This window comes from Engystomops pustulosus, chromosome 10 (genome assembly GCF_040894005.1).
Source record: "Engystomops pustulosus chromosome 10, aEngPut4.maternal, whole genome shotgun sequence".
Lineage (NCBI taxonomy): Eukaryota > Metazoa > Chordata > Amphibia > Anura > Leptodactylidae > Engystomops > Engystomops pustulosus.
The window spans coordinates 14,747,120-14,760,740 of record NC_092420.1 but is presented as its reverse complement, the minus strand read 5'-3'; positions in this window follow the sequence as shown (position 1 = coordinate 14,760,740).

Genomic DNA, 13,621 nt, shown 5'->3' with positions numbered 1-13,621 from the left:
TCATCTATCATCTATCTCCTGTCTGTATATCTATCATCTATCTCCTGTCTGTATATCTATCATCTATCATCTATCTCCTGTCTGTATATCTATCATCTATCTCCTGTCTGTATATCTATCATCTATCTCCTGTCTGTATATCTATCATCTATCTATCTATCATCTATCATCTATCTCCTGACTGTATATCTATCATCTATCTCCTGTCTGTATATCTATCATCCATCTCCTGTCTGTATATCTATCATCTATCTCCTGTCTGCATATCTATCATCTATCTCCTGTCTGTATATCTATCATCTATCTCCTGTCTGTATATCTATCATCTATCTCCTGTCTGTATATCTATCATCTATCTCCTGTCTGTATATCTATCATCTATCTCCTGTCTGTATATCTATCATCTATCATCTATCTCCTGTCTGTATATCTATCATCTATCTCCTGTCTGTATATCTATCATCTATCATCTATCTCCTGTCTGTATATCTATCATCTATCTCCTGTCTGTATATCTATCATCTATCTCCTGTCTGTATATCTATCATCTATCATCTATCTCCTGTCTGTATATCTATCATCTATCATCTATCTCCTGTCTGTATATCTATCATCTATCTCCTGTCTGTATATCTATCATCTATCTCCTGTCTGTATATCTATCATCTATCATCTATCTCCTGTCTGTATATCTATCATCTATCTCCTGTCTGTATATCTATCATCTATCTCCTGTCTGTATATCTATCATCTATCTCCTGTCTGTATATCTATCATCTATCTCCTGTCTGTATATCTATCATCTATCTCCTGTCTGTATATCTATCATCTATCATCTATCTCCTGTCTGTATATCTATCATCTATCTCCTGTCTGTATATCTATCATCTATCTCCTGTCTGTATATCTATCATCTATCTCCTGTCTGTATATCTATCATCTATCTCCTGTCTGTATATCTATCATCTATCTCCTGTCTGTATATCTATCATCTATCTGCTGTCTGTATATCTATCATCTATCTCCTGTCTGTATATCTATCATCTATCTCCTGTTTGTATATCTATCATCTATCTCCTGTCTGTATATCTATCATCTATCTCCTGTCTGTATATCTATCATCTATCTCCTGTCTGTATATCTATCATCTATCATCTATCTCCTGTCTGTATATCTATCATCTATCTCCTGTCTGTATATCTATCATCTATCTCCTGTCTGTATATCTATCATCTATCTATCTATCATCTATCATCTATCTCCTGACTGTATATCTATCATCTATCTCCTGTCTGTATATCTATCATCTATCTCCTGTCTGTATATCTATCATCTATCACCTGTCTGTATATCTATCATCTATCATCTATCTCCTGTCTGTATATCTATCATCTATCTCCTGTCTGTATATCTATCATCTATCTCCTGTCTGTATATCTATCATCTATCTCCTGTCTGTATATCTATCATCTATCATCTATCTCCTGTCTGTATATCTATCATCTATCTCCTGTCTGTATATCTATCATCTATCTCCTGTCTGTATATCTATCATCTATCTCCTGTCTGTATATCTATCATCTATCATCTATCTCCTGTCTGTATATCTATCATCTATCATCTATCTCCTGTCTGTATATCTATCATCTATCTCCTGTCTGTATATCTATCATCTATCTCCTGTCTGTATATCTATCATCTATCTCCTGTCTGTATATCTATCATCTATCTCCTGTCTGTATATCTATCATCTATCATCTATCTCCTGTCTGTATATCTATCATCTATCTCCTGTCTGTATATCTATCATCTATCTCCTGTCTGTATATCTATCATCTATCTCCTGTCTGTATATCTATCATCTATCTCCTGTCTGTATATCTATCATCTATCATCTATCTCCTGTCTGTATATCTATCATCTATCTCCTGTCTGTATATCTATCATCTATCTCCTGTCTGTATATCTATCATCTATCTCCTGTCTGTATATCTATCATCTATCATCTATCTCCTGTCTGTATATCTATCATCTATCATCTATCTCCTGTCTGTATATCTATCATCTATCTCCTGTCTGTATATCTATCATCTATCTCCTGTCTGTATATCTATCATCTATCTCCTGTCTGTATATCTATCATCTATCATCTATCTCCTGTCTGTATATCTATCATCTATCTCCTGTCTGTATATCTATCATATATCTCCTGTCTGTATATCTATCATCTATCATCTATCTCCTGTCTGTATATCTATCATCTATCATCTATCTCCTGTCTGTATATCTATCATCTATCTCCTGTCTGTATATCTATCATCTATCTCCTGTCTGTATATCTATCATCTATCTCCTGACTGTATATCTATCATCTATCTCCTGTCTGTATATCTATCATCTATCTCCTGTCTGTATATCTATCATCTATCATCTATCTCCTGTCTGTATATCTATCATCTATCATCTATCTCCTGTCTGTATATCTATCATCTATCATCTATCTCCTGTCTGTATATCTATCATCTATCTCCTGTCTGTATATCTATCATCTATCTCCTGTCTGTATATCTATCATCTATCTCCTGTCTGTATATCTATCATCTATCATCTATCTCCTGTCTGTATATCTATCATCTATCTCCTGTCTGTATATCTATCATCTATCTCCTGTCTGTATATCTATCATCTATCATCTATCTCCTGTCTGTATATCTATCATCTATCATCTATCTCCTGTCTGTATATCTATCATCTATCTCCTGTCTGTATGTCTATCATCTATCATCTATCTCCTGTCTGTATATCTATCATCTATCACCTGTCTGTATATCTATCATCTATCATCTATCTCCTGTCTGTATATCTATCATCTATCTCCTGTCTGTATATCTATCATCTATCATCTATCTCCTGTCTGTATATCTATCATCTATCTCCTGTCTGTATATCTATCATCTATCTCCTGTCTGTATATCTATCATCTATCATCTATCTCCTGTCTGTATATCTATCATCTATCTCCTGTCTGTATATCTATCATCTATCTCATGTCTGTATATCTATCATCTATCTCCTGTCTGTATATCTATCATCTATCTCCTGTCTGTATATCTATCATCTATCATCTATCTCCTGTCTGTATATCTATCATCTATCTCCTGTCTGTATATCTATCATCTATCTCCTGTCTGTATATCTATCATCTATCTCCTGTCTGTATATCTATCATCTATCATCTATCTCCTGTCTGTATATCTATCATCTATCTCCTGTCTGTATATCTATCATCTATCTCCTGTCTGTATATCTATCATCTATCTATCTATCATCTATCATCTATCTCCTGACTGTATATCTATCATCTATCTCCTGTCTGTATATCTATCATCTATCTCCTGTCTGTATATCTATCATCTATCATCTATCTCCTGTCTGTATATCTATCATCTATCTCCTGTCTGTATATCTATCATCTATCTCCTGTCTGTATATCTATCATCTATCTCCTGTCTGTATATCTATCATCTATCTATCTATCATCTATCATCTATCTCCTGACTGTATATCTATCATCTATCTCCTGTCTGTATATCTATCATCTATCTCCTGTCTGTATATCTATCATCTATCTCCTGTCTGTATATCTATCATCTATCTCCTGTCTGTATATCTATCATCTATCTCCTGTCTGTATATCTATCATCTATCTCCTGTCTGTATATCTATCATCTATCACCTGTCTGTATATCTATCATCTATCATCTATCTCCTGTCTGTATATCTATCATCTATCATCTATCTCCTGTCTGTATATCTATCATCTATCATCTATCTCCTGTCTGTATATCTATCATCTATCTCCTGTCTGTATATCTATCATCTATCTCCTGTCTGTATATCTATCATCTATCATCTATCTCCTGTCTGTATATCTATCATCTATCTCCTGTCTGTATATCTATCATCTATCTCCTGTCTGTATATCTATCATCTATCTCCTGTCTGTATATCTATCATCTATCATCTATCTCCTGTCTGTATATCTATCATCTATCTCCTGTCTGTATATCTATCATCTATCTCCTGTCTGTATATCTATCATCTATCTCCTGTCTGTATATCTATCATCTATCTCCTGTCTGTATATCTATCATCTATCATCTATCTCCTGTCTGTATATCTATCATCTATCTCCTGTCTGTATATCTATCATCTATCTCCTGTCTGTATATCTATCATCTATCTCCTGTCTGTATATCTATCATCTATCTCCTGTCTGTATATCTATCATCTATCATCTATCTCCTGTCTGTATATCTATCATCTATCTCCTGTCTGTATATCTATCATCTATCTCCTGTCTGTATATCTATCATCTATCTCCTGTCTGTATATCTATCATCTATCTCCTGTCTGTATATCTATCATCTATCATCTATCTCCTGTCTGTATATCTATCATCTATCATCTATCTCCTGTCTGCATATCTATCATCTATCTCCTGTCTGTATATCTATCATCTATCTCCTGTCTGTATATCTATCATCTATCTCCTGTCTGTATATCTATCATCTATCATCTATCTCCTGTCTGTATATCTATCATCTATCATCTATCTCCTGTCTGTATATCTATCATCTATCTCCTGTCTGTATATCTATCATCTATCTCCTGTCTGTATATCTATCATCTATCTCCTGTCTGTATATCTATCATCTATCATCTATCACCTGTCTGTATATCTATCATCTATCATCTATCTCCTGTCTGTATATCTATCATCTATCATCTATCTCCTGTCTGTATATCTATCATCTATCATCTATCTCCTGTCTGTATATCTATCATCTATCTCCTGTCTGTATATCTATCATCTATCTCCTGTCTGTATATCTATCATCTATCTATCTATCATCTATCATCTATCTCCTGACTGTATATCTATCATCTATCTCCTGTCTGTATATCTATCATCTATCTCCTGTCTGTATATCTATCATCTATCTCCTGTCTGTATATCTATCATCTATCATCTATCTCCTGTCTGTATATCTATCATCTATCTCCTGTCTGTATATCTATCATCTATCATCTATCTCCTGTCTGTATATCTATCATCTATCATCTATCTCCTGTCTGTATATCTATCATCTATCTCCTGTCTGTATATCTATCATCTATCTCCTGTCTGTATATCTATCATCTATCTCCTGTCTGTATATCTATCATCTATCTCCTGTCTGTATATCTATCATCTATCATCTATCTCCTGTCTGTATATCTATCATCTATCATCTATCTCCTGTCTGTATATCTATCATCTATCTCCTGTCTGTATATCTATCATCTATCTCCTGTCTGTATATCTATCATCTATCATCTATCTCCTGTCTGTATATCTATCATCTATCTATCTATCATCTATCATCTATCTCCTGTCTGTATATCTATCATCTATCTCCTGTCTGTATATCTATCATCTATCTCCTGTCTGTATATCTATCATCTATCTCCTGTCTGTATATCTATCATCTATCTATCTATCATCTATCATCTATCTCCTGACTGTATATCTATCATCTATCTCCTGTCTGTATATCTATCATCTATCTCCTGTCTGTATATCTATCATCTATCTCCTGTCTGTATATCTATCATCTATCTCCTGTCTGTATATCTATCATCTATCTCCTGTCTGTATATCTATCATCTATCTATCTATCATCTATCATCTATCTCCTGTCTGTATATCTATCATCTATCATCTATCTCCTGTCTGTATATCTATCATCTATCATCTATCTCCTGTCTGTATATCTATCATCTATCTCCTGTCTGTATATCTATCATCTATCTCCTGTCTGTATATCTATCATCTATCATCTATCTCCTGTCTGTATATCTATCATCTATCTCCTGTCTGTATATCTATCATCTATCTCCTGTCTGTATATCTATCATCTATCTCCTGTCTGTATATCTATCATCTATCTCCTGTCTGTATATCTATCATCTATCATCTATCTCCTGTCTGTATATCTATCATCTATCTCCTGTCTGTATATCTATCATCTATCACCTGTCTGTATATCTATCATCTATCATCTATCTCCTGTCTGTATATCTATCATCTATCTCCTGTCTGTATATCTATCATCTATCTCCTGTCTGTATATCTATCATCTATCTCCTGTCTGTATATCTATCATCTATCATCTATCTCCTGTCTGTATATCTATCATCTATCATCTATCTCCTGTCTGTATATCTATCATCTATCTCCTGTCTGTATATCTATCATCTATCTCCTGTCTGTATATCTATCATCTATCATCTATCTCCTGTCTGTATATCTATCATCTATCATCTATCTCCTGTCTGTATATCTATCATCTATCTCCTGTCTGTATATCTATCATCTATCTCCTGTCTGTATATCTATCATCTATCTCCTGTCTGTATATCTATCATCTATCATCTATCACCTGTCTGTATATCTATCATCTATCATCTATCTCCTGTCTGTATATCTATCATCTATCATCTATCTCCTGTCTGTATATCTATCATCTATCATCTATCTCCTGTCTGTATATCTATCATCTATCTCCTGTCTGTATATCTATCATCTATCTCCTGTCTGTATATCTATCATCTATCATCTATCTCCTGTCTGTATATCTATCATCTATCTCCTGTCTGTATATCTATCATCTATCTCCTGTCTGTATATCTATCATCTATCTCCTGTCTGTATATCTATCATCTATCTATCTATCATCTATCATCTATCTCCTGACTGTATATCTATCATCTATCTCCTGTCTGTATATCTATCATCTATCTCCTGTCTGTATATCTATCATCTATCATCTATCTCCTGTCTGTATATCTATCATCTATCTCCTGTCTGTATATCTATCATCTATCTCCTGTCTGTATATCTATCATCTATCTCCTGTCTGTATATCTATCATCTATCTCCTGTCTGTATATCTATCATCTATCTCCTGTCTGTATATCTATCATCTATCTCCTGTCTGTATATCTATCATCTATCTCCTGTCTGTATATCTATCATCTATCTCCTGTCTGTATATCTATCATCTATCATCTATCTCCTGTCTGTATATCTATCATCTATCATCTATCTCCTGTCTGTATATCTATCATCTATCTCCTGTCTGTATATCTATCATCTATCTCCTGTCTGTATATCTATCATCTATCATCTATCTCCTGTCTGTATATCTATCATCTATCTCCTGTCTGTATATCTATCATCTATCATCTATCTCCTGTCTGTATATCTATCATCTATCTCCTGTCTGTATATCTATCATCTATCTCCTGTCTGTATATCTATCATCTATCTCCTGTCTGTATATCTATCATCTATCTCCTGTCTGTATATCTATCATCTATCTCCTGTCTGTATATCTATCATCTATCTCCTGTCTGTATATCTATCATCTATCTATCTATCATCTATCATCTATCTCCTGACTGTATATCTATCATCTATCTCCTGTCTGTATATCTATCATCCATCTCCTGTCTGTATATCTATCATCTATCTCCTGTCTGTATATCTATCATCTATCTCCTGTCTGTATATCTATCATCTATCTCCTGTCTGTATATCTATCATCTATATTCTGTCTGTATATCTATCATCTATCTCCTGTCTGTATATCTATCATCTATCTCCTGTCTGTATATCTATCATCTATCTCCTGTCTGTATATCTATCATCTATCTCCTGTCTGTATATCTATCATCTATCTCCTGTCTGTATATCTATCATCTATCTCCTGTCTGTATATCTATCATCTATCATCTATCTCCTGTCTGTATATCTATCATCTATCTCCTGTCTGTATATCTATCATCTATCATCTATCTCCTGTCTGTATATCTATCATCTATCTCCTGTCTGTATATCTATCATCTATCTCATGTCTGTATATCTATCATCTATCTCCTGTCTGTATATCTATCATCTATCATCTATCTCCTGTCTGTATATCTATCATCTATCTCCTGTCTGTATATCTATCATCTATCTCCTGTCTGTATATCTATCATCTATCTCCTGTCTGTATATCTATCATCTATCTCCTGTCTGTATATCTATCATCTATCTCCTGTCTATACATCTATCATCTATCTCCTGTCTGTATATCTATCATCTATCATCTATCTCCTGTCTGTATATCTATCATCTATCATCTATCTCCTGTCTGTATATCTATCATCTATCATCTATCTCCTGTCTGTATATCTATCATCTATCATCTATCTCCTGTCTGTATATCTATCATCTATCTCCTGTCTGTATATCTATCATCTATCATCTATCTCCTGTCTGTTTATCTATCATCTATCTCCTGTCTGTATATCTATCATCTATCTCCTGTCTGTATATCTATCATCTATCTCCTGTCTGTATATCTATCATCTATCACCTGTCTGTATATCTATCATCTATCTCCTGTCTGTATATCTATCATCTATCTCCTGTCTGTATATCTATCATCTATCTCCTGTCTGTATATCTATCATCTATCTCCTGTCTATACATCTATCATCTATCTCCTGTCTGTATATCTATCATCTATCTCCTGTCTGTATATCTATCATCTATCTCCTGTCTGTATATCTATCATCTATCTCCTGTCTGTATATCTATCATCTATCACCTGTCTGTATATCTATCATCTATCACCTGTCTGTATATCTATCATCTATCTCCTGTCTGTATATCTATCATCTATCATCTATCTCCTGTCTGTATATCTATCATCTATCTCCTGTCTGTATATCTATCATCTATCTCCTGTCTGTATATCTATCATCTATCATCTATCTCCTGTCTGTATATCTATCATCTATCTCCTGTCTGTATATCTATCATCTATCTCCTGTCTATATATATCTATCATCTATCTCCTGTCTATATATCTATCATCTATCTCCTGTCTGTATATCTATCATCTATCTCCTGTCTGTATATCTATCATCTATCTCCTGTCTGTATATCTATCATCTATCTCCTGTCTGTATATCTATCATCTATCATCTATCTCCTGTCTGTATATCTATCATCTATCATCTATCTCCTGTCTGTATATCTATCATCTATCTCCTGTCTGTATATCTATCATCTATCTCCTGTCTGTATATCTATCATCTATCTCCTGTCTGTATATCTATCATCTATCTCCTGTCTGTATATCTATCATCTATCTCCTGTCTGTATATCTATCATCTATCATCTATCTCCTGTCTGTATATCTATCATCTATCTCCTGTCTGTATATCTATCATCTATCTATCTATCATCTATCATCTATCTCCTGACTGTATATCTATCATCTATCTCCTGTCTGTATATCTATCATCTATCTCCTGTCTGTATATCTATCATCTATCACCTGTCTGTATATCTATCATCTATCATCTATCTCCTGTCTGTATATCTATCATCTATCTCCTGTCTGTATATCTATCATCTATCTCCTGTCTGTATATCTATCATCTATCATCTATCTCCTGTCTGTATATCTATCATCTATCATCTATCTCCTGTCTGTATATCTATCATCTATCATCTATCTCCTGTCTGTATATCTATCATCTATCTCTTGTCTGTATATCTATCATCTATCTCCTGTCTGTATATCTATCATCTATCTCCTGTCTGTATATCTATCATCTATCACCTGTCTGTATATCTATCATCTATCTCCTGTCTGTATATCTATCATCTATCTCCTGTCTGTATATCTATCATCTATCTCCTGTCTGTATATCTATCATCTATCTCCTGTCTGTATATCTATCATCTATCATCTATCTCCTGTCTGTATATCTATCATCTATCTCCTGTCTGTATATCTATCATCTATCATCTATCTCCTGTCTGTATATCTATCATCTATCTCCTGTCTGTATATCTATCATCTATCTCCTGTCTGTATATCTATCATCTATCTATCTATCATCTATCATCTATCTCCTGACTGTATATCTATCATCTATCTCCTGTCTGTATATCTATCATCTATCTCCTGTCTGTATATCTATCATCTATCTCCTGTCTGTATATCTATCATCTATCTCCTGTCTGTATATCTATCATCTATCTCCTGTCTGTATATCTATCATCTATCTCCTGTCTGTATATCTATCATCTATCTCCTGTCTGTATATCTATCATCTATCTCCTGTCTGTATATCTATCATCTATCTCCTGTCTGTATATCTATCATCTATCACCTGTCTGTATATCTATCATCTATCATCTATCTCCTGTCTGTATATCTATCATCTATCTCCTGTCTGTATATCTATCATCTATCTCCTGTCTGTATATCTATCATCTATCATCTATCTCCTGTCTGTATATCTATCATCTATCTCCTGTCTGTATATCTATCATCTATCTCCTGTCTGTATATCTATCATCTATCTCCTGTCTGTATATCTATCATCTATCTCCTGTCTGTATATCTATCATCTATCATCTATCTCCTGTCTGTATATCTATCATCTATCTCCTGTCTGTATATCTATCATCTATCTCATGTCTGTATATCTATCATCTATCTCCTGTCTGTATATCTATCATCTATCATCTATCTCCTGTCTGTATATCTATCATCTATCTCCTGTCTGTATATCTATCATCTATCTCCTGTCTGTATATCTATCATCTATCTCCTGTCTGTATATCTATCATCTATCATCTATCTCCTGTCTGTATATCTATCATCTATCTCCTGTCTGTATATCTATCATCTATCTCCTGTCTGTATATCTATCATCTATCTATCTATCATCTATCATCTATCTCCTGACTGTATATCTATCATCTATCTCCTGTCTGTATATCTATCATCTATCTCCTGTCTGTATATCTATCATCTATCTCCTGTCTGTATATCTATCATCTATCTCCTGTCTGTATATCTATCATCTATCTCCTGTCTGTATATCTATCATCTATCACCTGTCTGTATATCTATCATCTATCTCCTGTCTGTATATCTATCATCTATCTCCTGTCTGTATATCTATCATCTATCTATCTATCATCTATCATCTATCTCCTGTCTGTATATCTATCATCTATCTCCTGTCTGTATATCTATCATCTATCATCTATCTCCTGTCTGTATATCTATCATCTATCATCTATCTCCTGTCTGTATATCTATCATCTATCTCCTGTCTGTTTATCTATCATCTATCTCCTGTCTGTATATCTATCATCTATCATCTATCTCCTGTCTGTATATCTATCATCTATCTCCTGTCTGTATATCTATCATCTATCTCCTGTCTGTATATCTATCATCTATCTCCTGTCTGTATATCTATCATCTATCTCCTGTCTGTATATCTATCATCTATCATCTATCTCCTGTCTGTATATCTATCATCTATCATCTATCTCCTGTCTGTATATCTATCATCTATCTCCTGTCTGTATATCTATCATCTATCTCCTGTCTGTATATCTATCATCTATCTCCTGTCTGTATATCTATCATCTATCTCCTGTCTGTATATCTATCATCTATCTCCTGTCTGTATATCTATCATCTATCTCCTGTCTGTATATCTATCATCTATCTCCTGTCTGTATATCTATCATCTATCATCTATCTCCTGTCTGTATATCTATCATCTATCATCTATCTCCTGTCTGTATATCTATCATCTATCTCCTGTCTGTATATCTATCATCTATCTCCTGTCTGTATATCTATCATCTATCTCCTGTCTGTATATCTATCATCTATCACCTGTCTGTATATCTATCATCTATCTCCTGTCTGTATATCTATCATCTATCTCCTGTCTGTATATCTATCATCTATCATCTATCTCCTGTCTGTATATCTATCATCTATCTCCTGTCTGTATATCTATCATCTATCTCCTGTCTGTATATCTATCATCTATCTCCTGTCTGTATATCTATCATCTATCTCCTGTCTGTATATCTATCATCTATCTCCTGTCTGTATATCTATCATCTATCATCTATCTCCTGACTGTATATCTATCATCTATCTCCTGTCTGTATATCTATCATCTATCTCCTGTCTGTATATCTATCATCTATCTCCTGTCTGTATATCTATCATCTATCTCCTGTCTGTATATCTATCATCTATCTCCTGTCTGTATATCTATCATCTATCTCCTGTCTGTATATCTATCATCTATCTCCTGTCTGTATATCTATCATCTATCATCTATCTCCTGTCTGTATATCTATCATCTATCATCTATCTCCTGTCTGTATATCTATCATCTATCTCCTGTCTGTATATCTATCATCTATCTCCTGTCTGTATATCTATCATCTATCTCCTGTCTGTATATCTATCATCTATCACCTGTCTGTATATCTATCATCTATCTCCTGTCTGTATATCTATCATCTATCTCCTGTCTGTATATCTATCATCTATCATCTATCTCCTGTCTGTATATCTATCATCTATCTCCTGTCTGTATATCTATCATCTATCTCCTGTCTGTATATCTATCATCTATCTCCTGTCTGTATATCTATCATCTATCATCTATCTCCTGTCTGTATATCTATCATCTATCTCCTGTCTGTATATCTATCATCTATCTCCTGTCTGTATATCTATCATCTATCTCCTGTCTGTATATCTATCATCTATCATCTATCTCCTGTCTGTATATCTATCATCTATCTCCTGTCTGTATATCTATCATCTATCACCTGTCTGTATATCTATCATCTATCTCCTGTCTGTATATCTATCATCTATCTCCTGTCTATCATCTATCATCTATCTCCTGTCTGTATATCTATCATCTATCTCCTGTCTGTATATCTATCATCTTTCTCCTGTCTGTATATCTATCATCTATCACCTGTCTGTATATCTATCATCTATCATCTATCTCCTGTCTGTATATCTATCATCTATCTCCTGTCTGTATATCTATCATCTATCTCCTGTCTGTATATCTATCATCTATCTCCTGTCTGTATATCTATCATCTATCACCTGTCTGTATATCTATCATCTATCTCCTGTCTGTATATCTATCATCTATCACCTGTCTGTATATCTATCATCTATCTCCTGTCTATCATCTATCATCTATCTCCTGTCTGTATATCTATCATCTATCTCCTGTCTGTATATCTATCATCTATCATCTATCTCCTGTCTGTATATCTATCATCTATCTCCTGTCTGTATATCTATCATCTATCTCCTGTCTGTATATCTATCATCTATCATCTATCTCCTGTCTGTATATCTATCATCTATCATCTATCTCCTGTCTGTATATCTATCATCTATCTCCTGTCTGTATATCTATCATCTATCTCCTGTCTGTATATCTATCATCTATCATCTATCTCCTGTCTGTATATCTATCATCTATCATCTATCTCCTGTCTGTATATCTATCATCTATCTCCTGTCTGTATATCTATCATCTATCTCCTGTCTGTATATCTATCATCTATCTCCTGTCTGTATATCTATCATCTATCTCCTGTCTGTATATCTATCATCTATCTCCTGTCTGTATATCTATCATCTATCATCTA